Source organism: Haliotis rufescens, unplaced genomic scaffold (assembly GCF_023055435.1).
Source record: "Haliotis rufescens isolate VD_foot unplaced genomic scaffold, xgHalRufe1.0.p SCAF_6, whole genome shotgun sequence".
Classification (NCBI taxonomy): domain Eukaryota; kingdom Metazoa; phylum Mollusca; class Gastropoda; order Lepetellida; family Haliotidae; genus Haliotis; species Haliotis rufescens.
Window position 1 is genome coordinate 59,269,291 of NW_025964334.1, and position 22,935 is coordinate 59,292,225.

The window sequence follows — 22,935 nt, forward strand, 5'->3', positions numbered from 1 at the left end:
AAAAGGCCAGGCTAGCACAGTATATATGTAAAGTAACTGAAAAGCGGAAATGGGATATGAAGTCGTCCATCTTTAACATGTTACAGCTTCCCACAAAATAAAAACTGGGCTGTGATACAGACAACTCTGTGTATAAGTCTCATTTTATTCAGAAGAAATCTTGGACCAAATTAGTTAAGCAAAGTGTAAGCCAACATGATACATTAGCAATAAAAAGAAAACATCAGAACAGATTATTACTGTCCAGATACATCGTCTTCAGATCCGGTAGTGCACAGAGGTTATGAATACTTGCTAACTTACGCTCAGATAACTGCACGCATAAAATCATCCTCTATACAGTCTAAAGAATTTGTATCTCTATTGCTTGGGAGTGTGCGTACCTGCTCAATGTGAAACAAGATTAGATTTGGCAGATGTATATGGCAGCAAATGATTCTCACCATATGTTGCACAATAAGAAAGTGGGCGTTGCTGTTATTACCATAAATTTATCTCTTTTAGTGTAATACCTATACATATATATGCTGTAGTCTTTATATTACGGTGGAAAAAAAGAATATCTATCTATCTATCTACCTGTCACTTCTTAATGCCATTCAAAGACTTTATACATTTTATGATACAGACAATATTCTCCCAGAATACCTGAAATTTGCTTTACCTTTACTTTGACAGAGGTTTTTTTTCCAAAAGATTGGGATACAGGTGTTATTATCCCATTACATAAAAAAAGGCTCAAGAATAATCAAAGATAACTATAGATCTATTAGTTTATTGAGTATTTTGTCTAAAGTGTTCACACGTATATTAAATACAAGATTAGTTTTTTGGCAGATATGTATGACAAAATATCAGAATGTCAATCTGGCTTTAGGCGAGGACACTCGACAATTGACAATCTAATTATTTTAAATGCTATTATTCAGGTATGTCTGGTCGTAAGTTAATTGTAGCCTTTATAGACTTTTCAAAGGAGCTTGACTCTGTCCGTCGTTCTTATTGTGGAAAGTATTGGGAAAGCACAATGTCAGCACTTAGTCCAAAATGTTAAAGTCAATTGATGGTAATGTTACCGTCATGTATCAGAAGTAATAGCCTGGTGTGAAACCAATTTCAATGTAGGTGTTAGACAAGGTTGCGTTTTAAGCCCCTTCGTAATTCCATTTTTCATAAATGAAATTGTACACACTATGGAACATGACCTGGAGTACAGTTACATCCTGATGTTCTGCAAGTTTTATTATTGCCCTTTGCAGATGATTTGATTTTAATTTCAGACACTATTAGGGGACTACAGAAGGAACTATCTATCTTAGATAAGTATCGTGTGGACTGGACCTACAAAAATGGTAGTTTTTCAGAAAGGAGGGAGGCTGAATAAAAGTGAAAAATGATATCGGAATGGACAACTTTTAGAAGTCACACAAGGGTATAAATATTTAGGTTTGTTTTTAGCAGCAGGCTGTCATAGACACACGCTTTAAGCAACATAGCAGTTCAAGCTAAAATGGTACTAATCAACCTGTTAAATAGCATTAATTGTTAACAATCTTATACTCCAACATTTCCTTTCAGATTGTTTGACTCCAAGATATCACCAATGTTACTGTATGGGTCAGAAATATGGGTATTCCATAGAATGGAAGAGGTTGAGAAAGTTCATTTATATGCGTATAAATGGTTATTGAATGTTAAACAATGTACATCAAGTAGCATTGTATTGGATGAATGTGGAAGATTCCCTTTACATATCAATGCCATGATGAGAGCTTTTAAATATTGGCTACGTATAAATGTGTATGCCGGGTACCCGCTTACCTAAAAGTGGTCTGTATTCTGTATTTATACGATAGTCAAGGAAAGAAGAATTGGGTTACTACGTAAAACAACGTTGTTTTCTCTCGGATTCGGTCATGTTTGGTTATCACAATCACCCAGTAATGTACAGCTATTTACTTCGATGTTATTTCGAAGTTTGAAAGATTATTTTATATATATATGTAAAAGCTCCAACACGTCCTTCTATTCTCATTTTAAATTAACGTTGAAGTGTGAAGAATATTTGAATTGTGTAACCGTGAGTAAATTCCGGTCATGTATGTCAAGGTTTAGATGCAGCTCACACTGGCTGGAAATAGAAACTGGTAGAAAACTTAACATTCCTCGTGAAGAAAGATTTTGCAAACTATCTCAATTTGGCCTAATAGAAGGCGAGTTTCATTTCATGTTAGTGTGACCTGCATATATTCACCTACGCTATCTCTATATATATCTAATATTATCTACACCCAAATATCCATAACTTAAATATTCTTTTATCCACAACTAACACAAAGCTCATGACTAATATCGCTAAATATCTGTACAACAGTAAAGAAGAAAGAATACGTATTTCATCATTGTGACTGTTATAAATGTGTCATACATTTTGTACAAAGGGCCTGTGGTCTGTATAGTACTGAATAAAGAATTCAACCCACAAATTCAAATATATTGCATGATCGTGCTTTATAACCCATATCCCGTAACTCTTACGTGCGCTTTACATATGATTATAGCTAAAATGGATAGAATTATCAGTAAACCGCCCGCATGTTATCAAGAATCAGCGGGCCACTGTAACTTGATAATGCCCTCATATGGCTTGACGACGGGCCATTATCACGTCCGTTGTTGGGTGACGTCATAGGGTAGGCATAGGTGACGTCACGTTAAATAGTGACGTCATCTGGTTTGTTCTATGACGTTTCCATATTTGTAATAGTGGGTCAGTGACATTTGTGTTGATTGCAGTAAATGTTTCAAAACCGATATTGTTGTTTCTTTTTATTTGATACAAAATTCCATCCATTTTAGCTATAATGACGGTAACGCTATTCTTCAGGGCATTATCATTTGCAGAAGCCCTCGGTCTTTTCAACTGCCCTCCTTCGTCGGGCAGTTAATGGAAGACCTCGGCCTTCTGCAAATGATAATGCCCTGAAAAATAGCGTTACCCTTATATTATAATGAATTTTTGTATGCAATCAATGTATGTGTGGTGAGACTGGAATGCCTGCCTGCCTGCCGAACTCCTACGCTCTTGAAGATTTTTATAATATAAACTTACTCGAAAGATATGGTGAATTCATATCATATGGTAATATATATAGAATGTTTATCTAATTCAATCAATTATCAGTATCGTTTTTCTATTGATATACCTCTATTAAGAATCTTGCAATTTCATTGGTTAATCCGTACCACGTGACTACCTTCAATGTCGACGGACAATGACCTCAAATATTGACTCGTCGCATGATCAGTATTGACAAGCAACGTGATGAATATCGACTCGTCTGCGAGAAAACAAGATGGCTTCTGGTACTAACATTTCACAGTTCGCAGCTAGGTTACTGTTATGAAACAGAGGACGGTTAAAAACCTTCGATATAACAAAACGGACCCGTGAAGATCCGGGGTAGAATGGATCTTCAGCAGCCCATGCTTGCCGTAAAAGGTTACTATGCTTGTTGTAAGAGGCGACTAATTTGATAGGGTGGCCAGACTCGCTGACTTGGTTGATGCATATCATTGTATCCCATTTGCGTGGATCGATGCTCATGATGTCAATAACTAGATTGTCTGTCCCAGACTCGATTATTTACAGACCGCCGTCATATAGCTGGAATATTGCTGAGTGCGGCGTTAAACAACAAACAACAACAATAATATCACAAAACGAATGATTGCTCTTGACGAGGTCAACATGTGAAAACAAGGACCCTCAGACCCGACCCCTGAGGTGGTCAGACCGGATTTATATATTGTACATAATTGGATTATTGCTGACTGCGGCGTAAACAAAGCACGAGGGATGGTTGTCTTATAATAATTCCAACCACCGACACATATGTTATAATTTATCAGCTGAATATTTTGTTTCCTATCCTACGCATACGGTTGAAGTGAACAGTGTGGTCAACTGATATTGTCAGTTTTGTTTGTTTGTACTTGAATACTGATAAATAGCACCCGATGAAATAGAATCGATTGAGTGAGTGAGTTAGGTTTAACGCAGCTTTGAACAGTATTAGAGTTATATCGCGGCATGTCAACAACCTAAGTGATGCAGGTCTCAGAATGTTTACCACTTTAGTGAAACCTACGTATGATGCTGACAAACCTAGAAACAATTGTGGCGAAAAGGGATACAAATCCACAATCATAGGTTTGCAGAGCTAATTGCGACACTTCAGACGACTGGGCCCCCAGTGACCCCAGTTAAATGGAGATTTACATGTAGACGTATGGCTGGGAGCACATAAAACCAGTATACACCTGGTTTATAAATAGGTGACCTGTATATGATATTCTTCATATGTGCCCCGCCTAATTCATAATAGTGAATCGGTGACAGTAACATGAATGAACGTTCTGGGCGTAATATTTACTCCTAGCATATTTTGTATGAATACGCTACAATAATAGAGGGGGAAAGACTTGGTATTGCGGTATAGAAAAAGCGAGATGCTGTATGCCATCATATAATTAAAAAGAAATGATAATATTTTCAAACTCTGTATGAACTTCTTAACATCATGATCAAATATAACACAATAATGTTATAAAGCCCACGTTCAACTGTAAACATTGGCCAGGTTATTTAAGCAAATCAAACATTGTCTTATTGAGGGAGTTCACTTCGGCGTTTGACCTAGTTAGGTTCACCAAAGAAGATGTCTATTTCATGTGCATTGCATTTGGGTGGAGTGTGTTTATTAAGCCGAAATATTTTTAAGAGAACGTCGCCACAAACAGACACGCTGAATATACTTCTAATACTGCTCCTGCTGGAATATGCTGGGACCTGGGGTGGTTGAAAGGTACAATAAGACGAACCGATACTTTCAGAAATTATGGATAATTGTAAACACCTGCTGCACTCTAACGGTGAATGTGCGATTAATTGTACTTGGATGTATCAGGCTTCTTGTTTAACCAGGCCAACTCCTACATCAGGGATGGGGCTGCTGATGTTGAATCAATAAGACGTACACTAGGAACCGGTTCTCTGCTGTGTGGCATCAGTCACCATTTGGTCATCAGGGTGTGTGCAGTAAACACAACTAGTCTAATTGCCAGGTCGGAACTTTGAAATAAATATATTTCTTCTAAACTGATATAAAAAAACACCTGCTTTCCTAATTCGAATAAAAAATCATTGTTTCTTTTCTAAATATGCGTGGCGGCCATGATGTTGAAATGGGGTTTAACGCCGCGTTCAAGATTATTGCAGTTATATTGAGATTGTGTGTAGTTGCTTGTACTAGTCCGGCTAATTCCCGTTTGATAGTGCTAGACTACTGAGATAACATACCCCACTCAGACACAGTATACTGACTCCGAGCCGACCAGACCTTGTTTTAGCCCTTTAATGCCGAGCGCCAGACAGGGTAACAACAAATACTTTCTTTTAACGCTTTTTGGTATGACGCGGCCGGTGATCAAACCCCCGGCCTTCTGCTCTCTGGACAGAAGCTCTATCTACTATACTATGAAGGTAGCCTCATGAATATTAACAAGGACTAATTATGATAATTAATATGACCTACTCTGGAAATCACTGATAAATTAATAATATTTACAAAATTCACTTGATTATACAGTAAGTCAATGGTTTCACACAGGAACGTCATGTCGTGTAACACTTCTTATATAATGTGTCAAACAAAATCAAAATATTTGTCAAATCAAAATGAAATGTTTATCCCTTGGTGTTAACACGTAGGTCGCTGACGAACATTACATTACGTTATATCGCCAGTGATTTTCGCTAACACATGGTATCATGAATATGGGCTGGTGATTCGTAAGCACATGCTCATGGGGCGATTATTCCAGCAAACTAGTGACTCTATGGTAGCCCAGTGGTTAAAGTGTTAGCCCGTCACACCGAAGGCCCGCGTTCGATTCCCAGCATGGATAGGTGAAGCCCATTTTTAGTGTTTCCTTTCATTAGATTGCTGGAATATTGCAAGAATCTTAGCGGTACACTCACTCACTCACTCACTCACTCACTCACTCACTGGCATAGTATTCAAACGCGATATCGGCTGTTTCTTCTGTGAGTAAAAACGCCGATTATTCCTAAAATAACATTACGTCATAAAGAGATTAACAGACGCGTATGCCGGATCGTAAATGGAATATATCAGGATAGGCTCCCTGTAGACAACTTTTCCATATATTTTGATATTTCGAAGCGGAAACATAGCCGGCCGGCTGATAATCTCTGTTTCGCCTCAATAGCCTACCTAAAACGTCACGTCAGATGAAGACGTCATTCCATGCCATTGTGTCCTTGACAATTCTAGGATGTCCAAATACAATTAACTACAGCTTTGTTGTTTTGAAGTGAAAATAGCATTTTCGCTATGAACAGAATGATCATCTTTTCGCAAACACCTGCGATCATCACCATGTGGTAGTGACTCATAAACACATGGTTTAGGTGAGGTGAGGTGAAATGGGGTTTAACGTCGCGTTCAAGATTATTGCACTTATATAGCGACGTGCATGTACGTATGTGTGTTTGTGTGTACTAGTCTGGACTGATGCCGATTTATAGTGCCAGCTCACTGAGATACCATGCTGCAGTTTAACATGAATACCCCACTCAGACACAGTATACTGACTCCGAGCCGACCAGTCATTGTTTTAGCCCCTTAATGCCGAGCGCCAGACAGGATAATAACAAGTACCATCTTTTAACGTCTTTTGGTATGACGCAGACGGGGATCGAACCCCGAACCTTCCGCTCTCCGGGCGGACGCTCTACCACTAGACCACGGAGGCGGTCAAACACATGGTTATGATATAGTCAGAATCGTACAATCGACTCTGCTTTTGGCAGAGATTTCTTATGATTATTGAAAGGGTTCGCTGCTTTTATTTCCAATTGATAAACAGACTTCCAATAATCCATGTACAATACATATGTCGACACTAGCTGAAGGATGTGATTCAAATCCTGACCTCGTTTCGCGATTTCAAATGAAAGATACATTCCATCGCTTATAGTAAAACATTTAATTCTAATCCACAACCGACTATATCACATTTATCTATGTTTCCAGACAAACATCGAGCTATTTGACCACAGTACCATACGGTCTCTATCGGAACATAAGATTACATCGTCTTCATCGATAAATCGAGACAAACGAACGCGAGGTAACGACTTTCAGTGAATGTCCGAGTTAGTTTATAGTCACATAGGAAATAAACTAGAAACGTCAATAATACATCTTAAAGACGTTTTATTTATTTTAATTTACCAAATAATTAGGTTATTGTATAATTAACGTACCTCCGGATGATGGTTTTATGTCCTCCTTGCGAAACGAAAGGAAATTTCACCACTTGTTGTTAGTTAGCCCCGACAATCGTGGTTCTGTAGCGTGTTTCTCCTGGAGAGAATATTGTGTCGTTCCGTGGTTTGATGTTCTCCCGTCTAAAGAGGTGTGACACCCTGCGCTTGGTGTACTTGAAGACGCTCCCATCTACCAACAGATCGGTTCTTTATCAATTGGACGTGTTGTATCCACCCGTAAAACATATAACAGTTATTCCGTTATGAAAAGTCTTAGCGTAATTCATTGTAGGAAGTAAATATGTTTAGGATTGGCCGTGTTTGCTAATGACACGCACACACGCTATCGTCCTATTTAAAAGATTTGTATAGAGTGGGGGACGTTTTTAATAGGCCCTCTCTCAAATGATACTGATTTATTTGAACTTGTGGGTGTACTGCGGTCCGTCTCTAGCCCAGCCTCGCTCTGGTCCAGCATCGCGACACAGGTAGGAGCGGGCATATAATGAAATTAAGAACTCGCTGACGAGATGTTTAGATACAGGGCGTTGAGAGAATCCTTTGTAATGCCCAAAAGGCGACAGACGCGTGTGACAGATACACAACTGCTTCTAAACCCACCTAGGGAATCAGTGAAAAGTAGCAAATAAATGACAAACAAGCACTCGAGCTTCCTCTCTTCCCTCAGATGCAACACTAATTGTCCGTTCTGAACAAACAGTTTAGTGTATGACATAGATATCTTTGACTACCCTCCCAGATTGCGTATGACGTGATGGGATATATATGTCTGTATATCAGCGTGCGCATGACATGGTGGGATATATATATCAACATCGTGTATGCGTATGCTGGTATAATAACGTTTTTGTTCAAAAGTTCAAATATTTAGAAATTCAAATTATGTGTATCTTTGTCAAACATTCCTTTTGAGTAGATTCATTACATGCAACTGCAATATTCCATCTACGTCTCGGTGCTAGGCTCTGATGTCGCCATAACCGTTGTTTGCTATCCATCCTTCCCGCACTCCTCTCACATCAAGTGGATATAGACTTTTATTCCCGTGTTAGTTTGGACTAGATTGATGTTAATACACACCTGCAATATATATAACAATTTTTTAAGTTTTCGAAAGATGTGTATTTTTATTGTAACGATGATGTGTTTAAGAATGTGCAGAAAAATGCACGTGGAGAGCTTTTAGTAGTATTCTTTTGTGGTGAACCCGATGCGCTCTCGTCACTTTCATATGAACAGACGTGGCGAATGAAAGCTGCAAATATCAGTAAATGATAGTCTTAGGTCGTGTGTTCTAAACTGAACATATTTATTAAATATTATTTCTTTACGTAGTTGTTTGATAAAGGTTACAACGTTCAAGGCCTCGGTAAAGTATAAAATATATGTTAGACATTTTGAGGACTTTTCTAAATTTGACGCATCAGTGACAAAAATGATGTCGGGTGCAATTCCCTATTTTGACCTTTACCATATGTTCCCGTGTTTTTGACAGTTGAACAATTGACTTGCCTTTGCATGTGTTTGTGACGGGTGCCACCGGTGGGGCAGGATACGCTCACCTTTTCGCGAACACCTGGTATTATTACTATTTGATAGTGATTCTTAAACACATGCTCATTGTATAGTCGGAATCGTAAAATCGACTCTGTTTTGGCAGATATTTCTGATGAATATAAAAAGGGGTTTGTCCCGTTATTTACAAGCTGCAAAATCTCGTCACTTTTACAGTGCAGACATTATTCAAAAATAACATATCGTTTTTAGTTTTAAAAAATCAGTTCATGCGTTATCGTGTCACTGGATTTTCTGGTCCATCGATCACTTGATTGTCTGGTTTGTTTACCATTTATATCATTTTCATTGCGATGTTACTTTTTACGCCAAATGGAGTCTGTTACGTCGGATAATCGAGACTGATTATTCTCTGGTTTTAACGGGGTTTTTCATATGTTTCGACTTTTACACACGTATGTGGTGTTCGTATTGATATGCTATAGAAATATACAATGGTGAGATGAATGCATCAATCAAGGTGTAGTTCAATACAAAACCCATGTCTGTATCAACTATTGGAGAAAGTCACGTCAACTAAAATGACGCAGGGAATGAACTAAAACTTATTATCGCATTATTACCTATGACATTTGTTTTGGCCCCGCGGTGACGTCATCTTATCCGTCATGACGTCATGTCCTTCTCATGAGGATTATCCAAAGCAGGACTATTTTTGTAAAAATGTCACTTTAATATAAAGAAAATAATCATAACCTTTTGCGACTGTTCATATTGTTCATTGTTCATATAACATAGGCATCGCATCACAGATGCGGTGTGATGACTATAATGATACGTGTGAGAATACTTGAAATTTATGTTTACATTTTTTAACTAATTTCTTTTTTGTAATTGAAAATTGAAAAGAACCGGTGTTAAATATAATATTGTCGACGTCTACTTAACCATCTTCCGTTCCTGCAACAGTTTCTTAAAAGTGGCTGTGTAATTTTGTGTAAAAGGAAATTGGTTCAATGACGACTAGGGTAAGAAATAAACCTGCAAGCACATGACACTTACCATGTCGGAATCTTGTGTGTGTAAAAAATCAAATGTATTGATATTCAAAAAAAATTTAAGTCAACTTTATTTTTTAAAAAATAAAATCATGTACATGTAGAAGTATTTTTTGAGTGCTTACTAAGGACAGGTTCACACAGTGCCGATTATGGCTCCCGTTTGAGATCAGACAGTGCTACGACACGAAGGGTGAAAAAGTCGGATTACTATCCTCAATTATCTGGAATGTCCTATCATTGTCTGAAAGCAGTCGTATACGTTCGTAACAGAGTTCTACGGATCGGGAAAGGTTCAGAGAGGTCGGCCAAGCACTCCCGATAGTATGGTGCGTCCCGTAACATTCGGGAAACTCAGCCGATTTTGTCTAGTCGGATTACAATCGTGACTATGTCGTGACAGATTCTGTTGTATCGGATCAAAGTCGTAACACTGTCCCGTGTTGTCAGGGCGGTGTCCTGTGGATCGGGACGCTGTCGTGATGAACGGGCATGAATTGTTCATTGCCGTTTCTTGTCGATTGAGTCCATATTGCGTCAAGATCTTGCCAAATGCGAACCGTCTTTGTCGGTTCACTGTCCGGTCACTGTCTAATCTCTGTCGGGTCGCATTCGGGAGAATCGGGACGCTGTCGGGACAGATTCGGTCGTATTTTACCATGCGGAAAATACAAATCGGATAAGATTCGGATTGAGAAAAGGAGAATCGGGACGAATTCAGCTGGAAACGGCTGAATCGGGACGCTTCATGAACAATGTTTATGAATTTCGCGCCACGAATCACAGTATCTTGATCAGAATTTTGACAAATTTTAAACGGGAATGGTCCTTTCAAGGACGGCAGTAAAAATCCCGAACTGAGCCCTAAGCGTCAGTACAGTTCATATATAGTTGTATATAATACCACTAACTTAAGATATGTTCAACTGAAAATCAGATGAGAGGAAGAGTTTCCGCTGCCCCTAAGTGTATATCTATAATAATCCCTATATAAACAGAAGTTCGCAGTTTCTTCCACTCCCTGTGGCTTATGCTGGGAGATGAATCCTCTTAGTGTTCCGGTACAGTTCACACATATCCCACACACATCCATAGTGTGTCCGTTGACACTGCCACAATGTGAGGCTATGTAAATATACGTGTAAGTACGTAGTCAGGGACCGGGAGAGAGGGTCTGTTTACACGGAGATATAGTTCACACTCTCCTGTATACGTTGGATATACTATAAAGCTGTAACTCTTCTGTCTGGTATACGACATCGTGTAACCTCTCTTAAAGCGTGCAAGGCATACTGTCAACTCTCCGGTAGTATATACAATATAGTGTTAATTACCCTGAAGGATACAGTGTTAATTCTCCTGGACGATATAAGATGTAGTATGATATACGATATAGTGTTAATTTCCCTGAAGAATATTGGATATAGTGTTTATTCTCCTGAAGAATATTGGATATAGTGTTTATTCTCCTGGACGATATAAGATGAAGTATGATATACGATATAGTGTTAATTTCCCTGAAGAATATTAAATATAGTGTTAATTCTCCTGGACGATATAAGACGTAGTATGAGATACGATATAGTGTTAATTTCCCTGAAGAATATTAGATATAGTGTTTATTCTCCTGGACGATATAAGATGTAGTATGATATACGATATTGTGTTAACTTTCTTATATATTATACACGATATAGTGTTAACTATCCTAAAGGGGTATGTGATGTAAGGTTAACTCTCCTGTATAATACGATATATTAACTATCCTGAAGGATAAACGATTTAATGTTAACTCTCCTGTAGGATATATGATATTGTGTTAACTCTCCTGCGGGATATTCGACACGTTGTTAACTGTCCGATTGTATATGTATACAAAAGTACAAGCTTGAGTTTCAGTAAATGCTGAGTACACTGAATTGTTTTTCTGCAGCTATGGATTAAGACCGGGATGTCAGATGTCGCAATCTTGTTTTTCATTTTTCATAAATTATATTGTCAATGCTTTGGGTCCTGACAGAGAAAGATGTGTGGATATGTGTTGGAACTCAAGATGTCCTATTATTTGCAGGTGGTATTTATTTGTTCGATTATACAGTTTCCTGTTTACAAACACCTCTGGGTAGATCGGATATTACTGTAGTGAATGGAAATTAAAAATCAATATTGATAAGAGTAAAATTATATTCATACAAAATAAATGGTGCTCCATTGAGTGAAAATAAGACATTTCGTTTAAATACCAGTATTTTGAAATTCTCCCAAACTATAAATGTCTAGGTGTCCATTCCACATCTTCAAAATCATCAACATCTTCAAAAATACTTTGCCACAACACGTTTCGAAAGTCATTCAAATATTACTATCTTTAAACAAATTAATATAACTGTATGTCATATTTGTAAAATTTATGTTTTGTACATTCTGTTGTATGGTACTGAGGTCTGGGGCTTCCACCATATTTAGATATTGATAATATACATGTTGTAAGTAAATATATATTATGACTCCTAATCCGGATGGAAGAAGGAAGGTTGGAAGTTTTAAATCAGCGTATTCTGTATATAAGTGTAATGGAGGACAAGCTAGGACTGGTTGGGAGGATAGGGTTATTTTGAGATGTATTCATAATATTAATTCAGGAAAGAAAGAAAGAAAGACGACAAGGGTGCTGGGCATTAGATGTATTCAGATATGGGACTGGAGAAGTGAGGCTAGAACAAGGCGCTGGAAATTAGTGAGAGTTGGGTTTAACGCCGCTTTTAACTGTGTTCCAGTTATATCGCGGCGTGTCAGCTTAATGTGGGAGGAACGCCCAAAGTGATGCAGGTCTCAGACGTTACCACTTCGGTGAAACCCACGAGCACGGGCATGGTGCTGACAAACCTAGAAACATAATCGGGGCGAACCGGGGTTCGAACCCACAATCATTGGTTTCTGGCGTGTCCAAGGGGCGCAACTCTTCACGGAGAATCGCAGCGCGCTGGAAACGAAGATGTATGTGTTGATCCATTTGCTCAACGCTGTGAAGATATTGATGTTCAAGATTGAAATGATAATATCAGAGTTTAGTCTAAGTCAGTTTCTTGTTTTGTTGTTGTCTGGAACAGACAATCCAGTTATTGACACCATGAGCATCGATCCACGCAATTGGGATCAATGACATGCATCAACCAAGTCAGCGAGCCTGACCACCCAATCCCATGAGTTGTCCCTTACGACAAGCATGGTCACCTTTTACGGCAAGCATGGGTTGCTTAAGAGCTATTCTACCCCGGATCTTCACGGGTCTTTTTTGTATTGATTAATTTGGAATTATGTAATGAAACTTATCTTTCCCGTATCGATAGTACTTATATAGTGCCTATCGTGTGGCTTTGCGTAAGTTTAGATGATCAAGTCATAACTTTATGCTAGTAAAGGGAAGATGGTATGATATTTAGAGGAAACGCAGATTTTGCCCACTTTCCAATGTATCATTTGTTGAAACAGAATACTTTTTTTTACTCCAGTGTCCGATCTATGCCAATCTAAGTTAACGTTCTTTATGATATACTAAGTGTGAAAGACTGAGTTTTCTGAAGTTTAGAAAAGTGATATTTTCATTGCAGTGAACATAACACTTAATATTTCACTGGGGGGCACGGGTGGCCCAGTCGTCTAAGGCGCCGCAATTCGCTGTGCAGAGTTGCGTCCCTTGGGAACGCCAGAAACCTATGATTGTGGGTTCGAATCCCGGTTCGCCCCGATTACGTTTCTAGGTTTGTCAGCACCATACCCGTGCTCGTGGGTTTCACCGAAGTGGTAAACGTCTGAGACCTGCATCACTTCGAGCTTTCCTCCCACATTAAGCTGACACGCCGTGATATAACTGTAATACTGTTAAAAGCGGCGTTAAATCCAACTCACTCACTTACTCACTCACTCACTCACTGATATTTTCATTGCAGTGAACATAACACTTGATATTTCACTGCATGGAACATAATATTTTGACGGAACTATTGTCATACAAGAGCTATCTCCCCTTAAATTGTCTCCCTTTATCGTAAGTGACTGGCCCGTACACACGCGGTTGATGTCCGTTTTACGTTAGTTCAACATTGACAAGGCAAAATAATGACAGATGGTCATTTATGGAGTTAATATCACTTCTTGCCGTTTGTTATTCTCTCGAAAAACGTTTACTTATAAACTGTAAATTTCTCATGTAACTCGCCAATCCAGACTGTCCGTTTCGCAAAGCGCCATTTTTGTTAAAGTTGGTTTTGTATATAATCATATCTTAATGTAAGATAAAGAATTTTCGTGACCTTAAATAATTGTTGATACTTGTGTTTATATTTTTTAAGATTTTTCAAACACGAAATTACTTTTTAAGGGGTGGTGTACCGTCCCTGTGTGTGAGGTAGGGAGAATTTACGTTTCAAGGTTTTACATTTGTAATGAAATAATTAAAATTTCCGGTAGATAACTACACAAAAATATATAATAAATAGGATATTCCATGTGTCGAGTTATATATCATGTTTCTCTCATCTCGTGACGGGGAAAAGGAGATTTTTCACGAGTGGCTACTTCGAACCCGCAATCAGGGGTTTCTGGCGTGTCCAAGGGACGCAACTCTGCAGAGCGCCTAAGACGACTGGGCCACCCGTGCCCCCTCGGTGATGAGGAACAGCACAGAGATGCGGGTACCGCAGCTTGGTATAATGTTTATTCTCCTGGAGGATATGCGATATGTTTTAACTCTCCTAAATTATAGGTGATGCACTTTTAACCCCCCTACACCATATAGAGTTAACTTTCCAACAGTTTAAGCGAAGTAATAAACCATACTCACTATATACATCGCACTCACGACACACAACAGGTATTCATGACACACAACAGGTATTCACGACACACAACAGGTATTCATGACACACAACAGGTATTCACGACACACAACAGGTATTCATGACACACAACAGGTATTCACGACACACAACAGGTATTCATGACACACAACAGGTATTCACGACACACAACAGGTATTCATGACACACAACAGGTATTCATGACATACAACAGGTATTCATGACACACAACAGGTATTCACGACACACAACAGGTATTCATGACACACAACAGGTATTCATGACATACAACAGGTATTCATGACACACAACAGGTATTCACGACACACAACAGGTATTCATGACACACAACAGGTATTCACGACACACAACAGGTATTCATGACACACAACAGGTATTCATGACATACAACAGGTATTCATGACACACAACAGGTATTCACGACACACAACAGGTATTCATGACACACAACAGGTATTCATGACATACAACAGGTATTCATGACACACAACAGATATTCATGACACACAACAGATATTCATGACACACAACAGATATTCACGACTCGCCAATCCACGCCGCATCGTGCATCAGATATTCATGTTATACAACAGCCAAAATAACAGCTGAGTCATCAATTTAAACGTCTTATGACTCATGATTCGCAGTAAGGGAGCAGAAGTGGACACTGGCTGGAGTCTGGTTGAATGGAATGGGGGAACTTGCTGAACTGGTCTCTGTGGCCTGTTTATAGACCAATATGTATTCAGATGTGACACATGTATTGTATGCAGCCGCTATGTATATTGTAGGTCAACATACAGGTCATTTACCGTGGTTATATACACGTCATATACACTGACCACACGCCACGTGATCACTTGTTCGCCGTTCGACAATCACTGGTCTAAAACACAACAGCGTATTTTGGAATTGCTGTGGCGAGATATTCTAATGTTTCTAATCTACTTGTCACATGCGGATTGGATTCCTATTTGCAAACACTGATTACCTGCCAGCTTGGAACTCAATTTTGGCTTCAAGAACGGTGACAGGTTTCTGTGGAGACATTCAACAGTGACACTATTCTTAACATTCCTGAATGCATAAACATCAATTCTAGGGCGTGTTGCATATTGCCGCTGCCACGTATCCACTGCATGTTATTATAAGGGTAACACTATTTTCAGGGCAGTATCATTTGCAGAAACCCTAGGCCTTACATTACCGTTATTATAGCTAAAATTTATTATCTGTTATATGTCACTGACCCACCTTTTCAAACATGGAAACGTCATAGAACAAACCAGATGACGTCACTATGAACGTCACCTATCCCTATCCCTATGACGTCACTTACAACGGGCGTGATAATGGCCCGTCGTCAAGCAATATTAGGGCATTATCAAGTTACAGTGGCCCGCTCATTTCTGATAACATGCGGGTGGTTTAATGATAAACCTAAAACTGGATACTCAATATTATTGTATTATGTATAATATTATAAGGGTAACGGTAGTTTTCAGGGCATTATCATTTGCAGAAGCCCGAGGTCTTCGATTAACTGCCCGACGAAGGAGGGCGGTCGAAAAGACCGAGGGCTTCTGCAAATCATAACGCCCTGAAAAACAGCATTACCGTTATTATAGCAAAAAATGGATGGAATTTGCTATAAGATAAAAAGAAACAACAATATCGGTTTGGAAACATTTACTGCAATCAACACAGATGTCACTGACCCACTTTTACAAATATGGAAACGTCAGAGAACAAACCAGATGACGTCACTATTGAACGTGACATCACCTATCCCTATCCTATGACGTCACCTAACATAGTATAAGGGTAACGCTATTTTTCAGGGCTTAATCATTTGCAGAAGCCCGAGGACTTCCATTAACTGCCCTCCTTCGTCGGGCAGTTGAAAAGACCGAGGGCTTCTGCAAATGATAATGCTCTGAAAAATAGCGTTACCGTTATTATAGCTAAAATGGATGGAATTTGTTATCAAATAAAAAGAAACAACAATGTCGATTTTGAAACATTTACTGCAATCAACACGAACGTCACTGACCCACTTTTACAAATATGGAAACGTCATAGAACAAACCAGATGACGTCACTATTGAACGTTACGTCACCTATCCCTATCCTATGACGTCACCTAACAACGGGCGTGATAATGGCCTGTCGTCAAGTAATATGATTTAATAAGTATTAATTGAAGGAAGTCATCGCATGAGTATTGGATATGCTTGTTTTACGAAATAGAATTGACCATGGACATTTTGAAAATAGGTATATTCTGAGAATTGTAAATCAAGGCAGTTATACAGCTAACTTTATTGGAATGAGAGGCACGATACTTAACTATTGCAGCTATGGAAGCTCTTGATGTATGTTGGTAATAGTTACATGTATCTATAAACTTCTTTACCCATTTTGGAATTCATTCTGTTTTTTAGTTTTTGGTTGTAAATAAGGAGATAAACCTGGTACTGTGTTTTGAAATTTGATGTAGTCCAACTGTAGAGTAGATACCTCTTGTTTTAATTTGGAAACGAGCATGGTAGAATCGCGAATAACCAATATTCCTTTACCTGCAGACATTAATTTGGAGACAAATTACTCTTAAAAACCATCCCAGATGTTTTAATTTAAATTTAGATACATGGGAAGGTCTTTTCAGAAAATGACATTTGGTGTTTAAAAAGATAATGTCATGAAATTTGTGTTTATTGTTTACATTGTGTAGTGAGGTATGTCTGCTTTTGGAATCGGTATATTTTAGTATGTAGGAAAACCATATCGAAGCTGAAATATATATATGAATATACATCATATACACAATTGTTATGTTTTCTTTGATCATATCTAAATTGTAAAGATCGCTTGTCAAGACCTCAACATACACAGTCAGAAGAAGCAACTGATTTGGCATTAATTAAGGTCAGACGTTGAATTTCTAATTGGCTGGAAATGTTTTATGGATTAGATTTTCAATTATTATGGAAATGGCTTTGTCGCTATATTTTAACATATTTTGTCCAAAGAAACAAACTGAAATAATTTAATCGTAATAGTTAAATAGAACGTATCCCAATGGTGTAACTGTGTTCTGATTTAAAATCGCCCGGAGGGGAAATGATTGAGGTTGTGATCGATTTGACAGGTATCTACTTGTTTATATTCCTGGATCTAAGTATGCACTGTCCGAGTCTCGTCGTTCCGTCCTACCAAGAACCGTATGTGATCCCACAGTTCCAGGAAATACCCACATTAAATTTAATCACTATACAACCGATGTGTATGAAACCTTTTACAAGACAGATAAAGGGAGATAAGATGGCATAATACCAGGTTATCTCCCTTACACCAATCTCAGTTGTATCCAGTGGCGTGGAACATATGCTGCCGACCTGTTGCTGCACACAGAGATGTTACAACTATATAGCCTTTGAATGGCATCTAGAAGTGATACACATAAGGAAGAGAATTTATGGATGTCAACTACTTTATAATGAGGAAACACGACCTTTCGGAGTATAAACTTACTCCTTCATCAGGTGAATGAATGCCTTGAGGCAGAGAGCATCTATAAGAACATGTATAGTTGGGAGCTGGCCGCCCTTGTTAGTGTCCAGTTAAGTTGACATCCATAAATTTGTAGCGGCCATAAAATTTCCGAGTCCCGTGATGGGATTCGAACCACGGACCTTCTGATCCGAGGTCGGACGCCTTGTCCACATGACCAAAGAGGTTAACCCCGCTCACACACATACAGCAGGTGCTGCCATTAGGACAAGAGATGCTCACACACATACAGCAGGTGCTGCCATTAGGGTAAGACATGCTCACACACAAATACAGCAGGTGCTGCAAACAGGGCAAGGCATGCTCACACACATACAGCAGGTGCTGCCATTAGGGCAAGACATGCTCACACACATACAGCAGGTGCTGCCATTAGGACAAGACATGCTCACATACATACAACAGATGCTGCCATTAGGACAAGAGATGCTCACATACATACAACAGGTGCTGCCAACAGGGCAAGGCATGCTCACACACATACAGCAGGTGCTGCCATTAGGGCAAGACATGCTCACACACATACAGCAGGTGCTGCCATTAGGACAAGACATGCTCACATACATACAACAGGTGCTGCCAACAGTGCAAGGCATGCTCACACACATACAACAGGTGCTGCCATTAGGACAAGAGATGCTCACACACATACAGCAGGTGCTGCCATTAGGACAAGAGATGCTCACACACATACAACAGGTGCTGCCATTAGGACAAGAGATGCTCACAAACATACAGCAGGTGCTGCCATTAGGACAAGAGATGCTCACACACATACAGCAGGTGCTGCCATTAGGACAAGAGATGCTCACACACATACAGCAGGTGCTGCCATTAGGACAAGAGATGCTCACAAACATACAGCAGGTGCTGCCATTAGGACAAGAGATGCTCACAAACATACAGCAGGTGTTGCCATGAGGGTAAGACATGCTCACACAAATACAGCAGGTGCTGCCATTAGGACAAGAGATGCTCACACACATACAGCAGGTGCTGCCATTAGGACAAGAGATGATCACAAACATACAGCAGGTGCTGCCATGAGGGTAAGACATGCTCACACACATACAGCAGGTGCTACCGACAGGGAAGTTTAACACCGCTTTTAATAGTATTCCAGTCATGTCACGGCGTGTCAGCTTAATGTGGGAGAAAAGCCGAAGTGATGCAGGTCTAAGATGTTTACCACTTCGGTGAACCCACGAGCGCGGGTATGGTGCTGACAAACCTAAAAACATAATCGGGGCGAACCGGGATTCGAACCCAAAATCATAGGTTTCTGGCGTGCCTAAGGGACGCAACTCTGCATAGCGAATCGCGGCGCCTTAGACGACTGGGCCACCCGTACCCGCCGGAATGAAATAAATGCTTAAGTTTTCTATTTACCTTTTAATACCCTACAATTGCATATTAACAGACAAAACAATTGAAGGCAGAACACTACACTAATATAGTAGCATTTCTTTTTTTAAATCAGTCTGAATATGACTGAGGGTTAAACTCTACCCAACGATGTTATGCCGGCTATGATCACCTTTAGTCTAACCCTGTTTTCTAACGTCTAGCCACCACTATGGGTGATGCTGGACCCCTTTAAAGATCAATCAACATGCTTATTTAACAAATATTCATGAAAAGCACGTCGTGCATTCCGCGAAGCTGAATGCGTTTGCGACAGTTCATTTCCCGTAAACAAATATACTGAAACGCAAAAGAAACGTCACTATGGATAGATATATGAGAAATCGCATTTGTCCAAACACTGTAAACATAAAAATGGCATCACAAGTCAGTATCGTGTGTCCGCCACGTGCAATGATGACTGCCGTGCAACGTCGATACATGGTATGGAGGAGGCGGTTGATGAAGGCCTTAGGCACTTGAGCCCACACTCTGAGGAACGCCTGACGCACTTCAGCTGCAGTTGTCGGCCTTGGTCGGACGTCATTCAGCCATCTTTGAATCTCGTCCTACAGGTGCTAATGGGATTTAAATCGGGACTGAGGGCAGGCCACTGCACGGTTCTGATGCCATTCTGCTGGAGGAAGTCTCTTGTTGCTCTCGCAGCAGTGTGGGCACGAGCGTTATCGTGCTGAAACGATGACGTATGGCGTGTGATTGCCTCTCCCTGGACCGATGTTCTGGAAGACCACAGGGCCGACCCTCTGTGCAAAACCAAATCCGCCCCACACCCTGATGCTCGGACCACCCCGATAGTGGCTCTCACAACAACACAAGCATCCGAATAACGTTCCCCACGGCGTCGCCAGACTCTCTCTCTCTCTCTCCCTCTCTCTCTCTCTCTACCATCTGCTGTTGAGATACAGTAACGGCTCTCGTCTGAGAAGAGGACTCTTCTGCACTGCTGGTGGCGCCAATGCAGGTGCTGTGTTGCACACTGAAGATGGCCCACAGAATGGGTCCTCGTTGTGGCCTGTGACAGTGGAGGTGTCTGCTCGTCAATCGTCGACGCACGGTGTCCCCACTAATGTGTCGCTGGTGTGTCCCCATGGTCTTTCGAGCAGTTTCCGCAGCAGTAACAAAGCGATCTTGAAGATGCTGTCGCACAATCTGACGATCCTGACGGTCATCTGTATTGTTGGTGATCTGGTACCTTTGCTGGAGCTTGTATAGGGTCCTTACGTGGACTTGACATGCACTGGCTACTTGCCGGGCGGTTTGTCTAGCTTGCAATCGTCCAAGGGCTTGGTGTCGCTGATTTGTTGTCAATAATTAGCATGTGGTAGCAATTCAATAACGAATGAATGTTATCCGGGAACGCATGTGCATTTCAATTTGCACGTAACTCGCGTGCATCGGGTTACCATGGCCGTTGACGTGATGCGTTTGGGCGATCGGTTTTATTGTCATCTGCTTTGGGGTTTTTAAATCATCAAATTTCATTTTTCCGTACAAAGTAATGTTAAATTTTAGAAACTTTGACAAAAATTACCAAGAGATTTAAATGACAACTTTTCATGCAATGTTACTTGGGGTGACGTTTCTTTTGCGGTTCATAAATACCAAACAGTCACTGAACTGTTTTCCTGAACGTTCCTCCGATACACTGAAATCACGTGCACCGTAAACGTCAATGACACTACATACGCAGGCACATCCATGTCCAGGGGTTCACAAAAGTGGTAACCGTCTCTCTCTCTCTCTCTCTCTCTCTCTCTCTCTCTCTCTCTCTCTCTCTCTCTCTCTCTCTCTCTCTCTCTCACACACACACACACACACACACACACACACATACACAAACTAAACCAAACTAAAGGTTCATATGCGATACGTTTTAACTGCAGTTGTCTTCAATACTGTCTCCGAATATAAAGAAAGTCCATCCCTGTATGTATTAATGATTATGGCTAGACCTTGAGACATGGAGTTGATGGTACATTTGCTTGACCCAGCAATATCTCTCTTTGTACTGACTTTTAGTAAGCTTTGGAATCTAGTGCAAAAGTGGAATTGGCACAGCTGGGTCAGAATGGGTTTATTCAAACTCTGTTTCCGGTTTGTGCATTCCATCAATGACAACATCACCTACTGACCTAGCCCACTCTGCAAGACACCAAACATACTCTGCTGGCCCAGTTTATGGCATTGGCTTCGGCAGCATCCATGATTATTGTGATCCCAGTTGAGAGCAGGCTGTTCACGATATTGTGGGCGATATTTGAATACCTGACATCAGTGACGAATATGGAATTTGTGGCAATTCCATATTTGACTTGTACCATACGTTCACGTGTCTGTTTAGGTAAATATTTGACCTGCCTTTGCATGTGTTTGTGACAGGGGCCACCAGTGGAGCAGGATACGCACTCCTTTTCAAGAACACCTGGTGTCATCCCTTATTGATAGTGATTCGTAAACACATGACTTATGATATAGTAGGAAGCGTACAATCGACTAATGGAGTATATATACTTATTCCAGTAAATGGGGCATGGATCACAACAATCATGACAAATATAAAATGGAGAAAGTCTTCTATTACACGAATGCTCGATCATCGAATATCCTTATTGGGCACATAGCTTAAACTTCAGATGATATTTGCTTTCGCCAATTTACCTGAACCTTTGAAGACCATGGTCACTATGTTTAGTGACAACTGGGATAATTGTTGCAAAGTTGTAAATTGTTTTGATATAATTGAACTTGCTTTACGAATACGCTCTCACCATCTCTGTTGAGATTGGTTTTATTTATAAACTGTTCCTTAAAATGTTCTGATGAATAGTTTGTTTTGAATGAAAATGATTTTCTTGCTTTAAAAAACACAAATTGTGTCTTTGTCTTGAAGCGCTGACTAAAAACCATCCTGCGCAAAAAGAAATCGAAGCTGTAGTCATTGTATTCTGGTACGCCCAAGGGATGCAATTCTGCACAACGAATTGCGGCGACTTAGGCGACTAAAGTACCTGTTCAACGTTCTTACTCCGTAGCCGGTGTGAGATGCAACGATATCTACATCTAATATAGTCATAACATCTCTTTAAAAAACACAAATACAAAGATA

The 22,935-nt window shown here is 39.9% G+C and overlaps 1 protein-coding gene across 11 annotated transcripts in view; it reads right to left on the reverse strand.

Annotated features, from left to right (window-relative positions):
* Positions 1 to 7,556, reverse strand: part of LOC124143196 (SCO-spondin-like) — a 66,921-nt gene extending 59,365 nt beyond the window's left edge. For 8 of the 11 annotated variants that reach the window (XM_048386165.1, XM_048386169.1, XM_048386168.1 and 5 more), the window contains exon 1: positions 7,355 to 7,554. The gene's annotated coding sequence lies outside the window, so the exon portion shown is untranslated. Of the gene's footprint in view, positions 1 to 7,354 lie in introns of all 11 variants that reach the window. The other 3 variants (XM_048386173.1, XM_048386172.1, XM_048386166.1) reach the window with 3 other exon arrangements.
* Between the last annotated feature and the right edge of the window lie 15,379 nt (positions 7,557 to 22,935).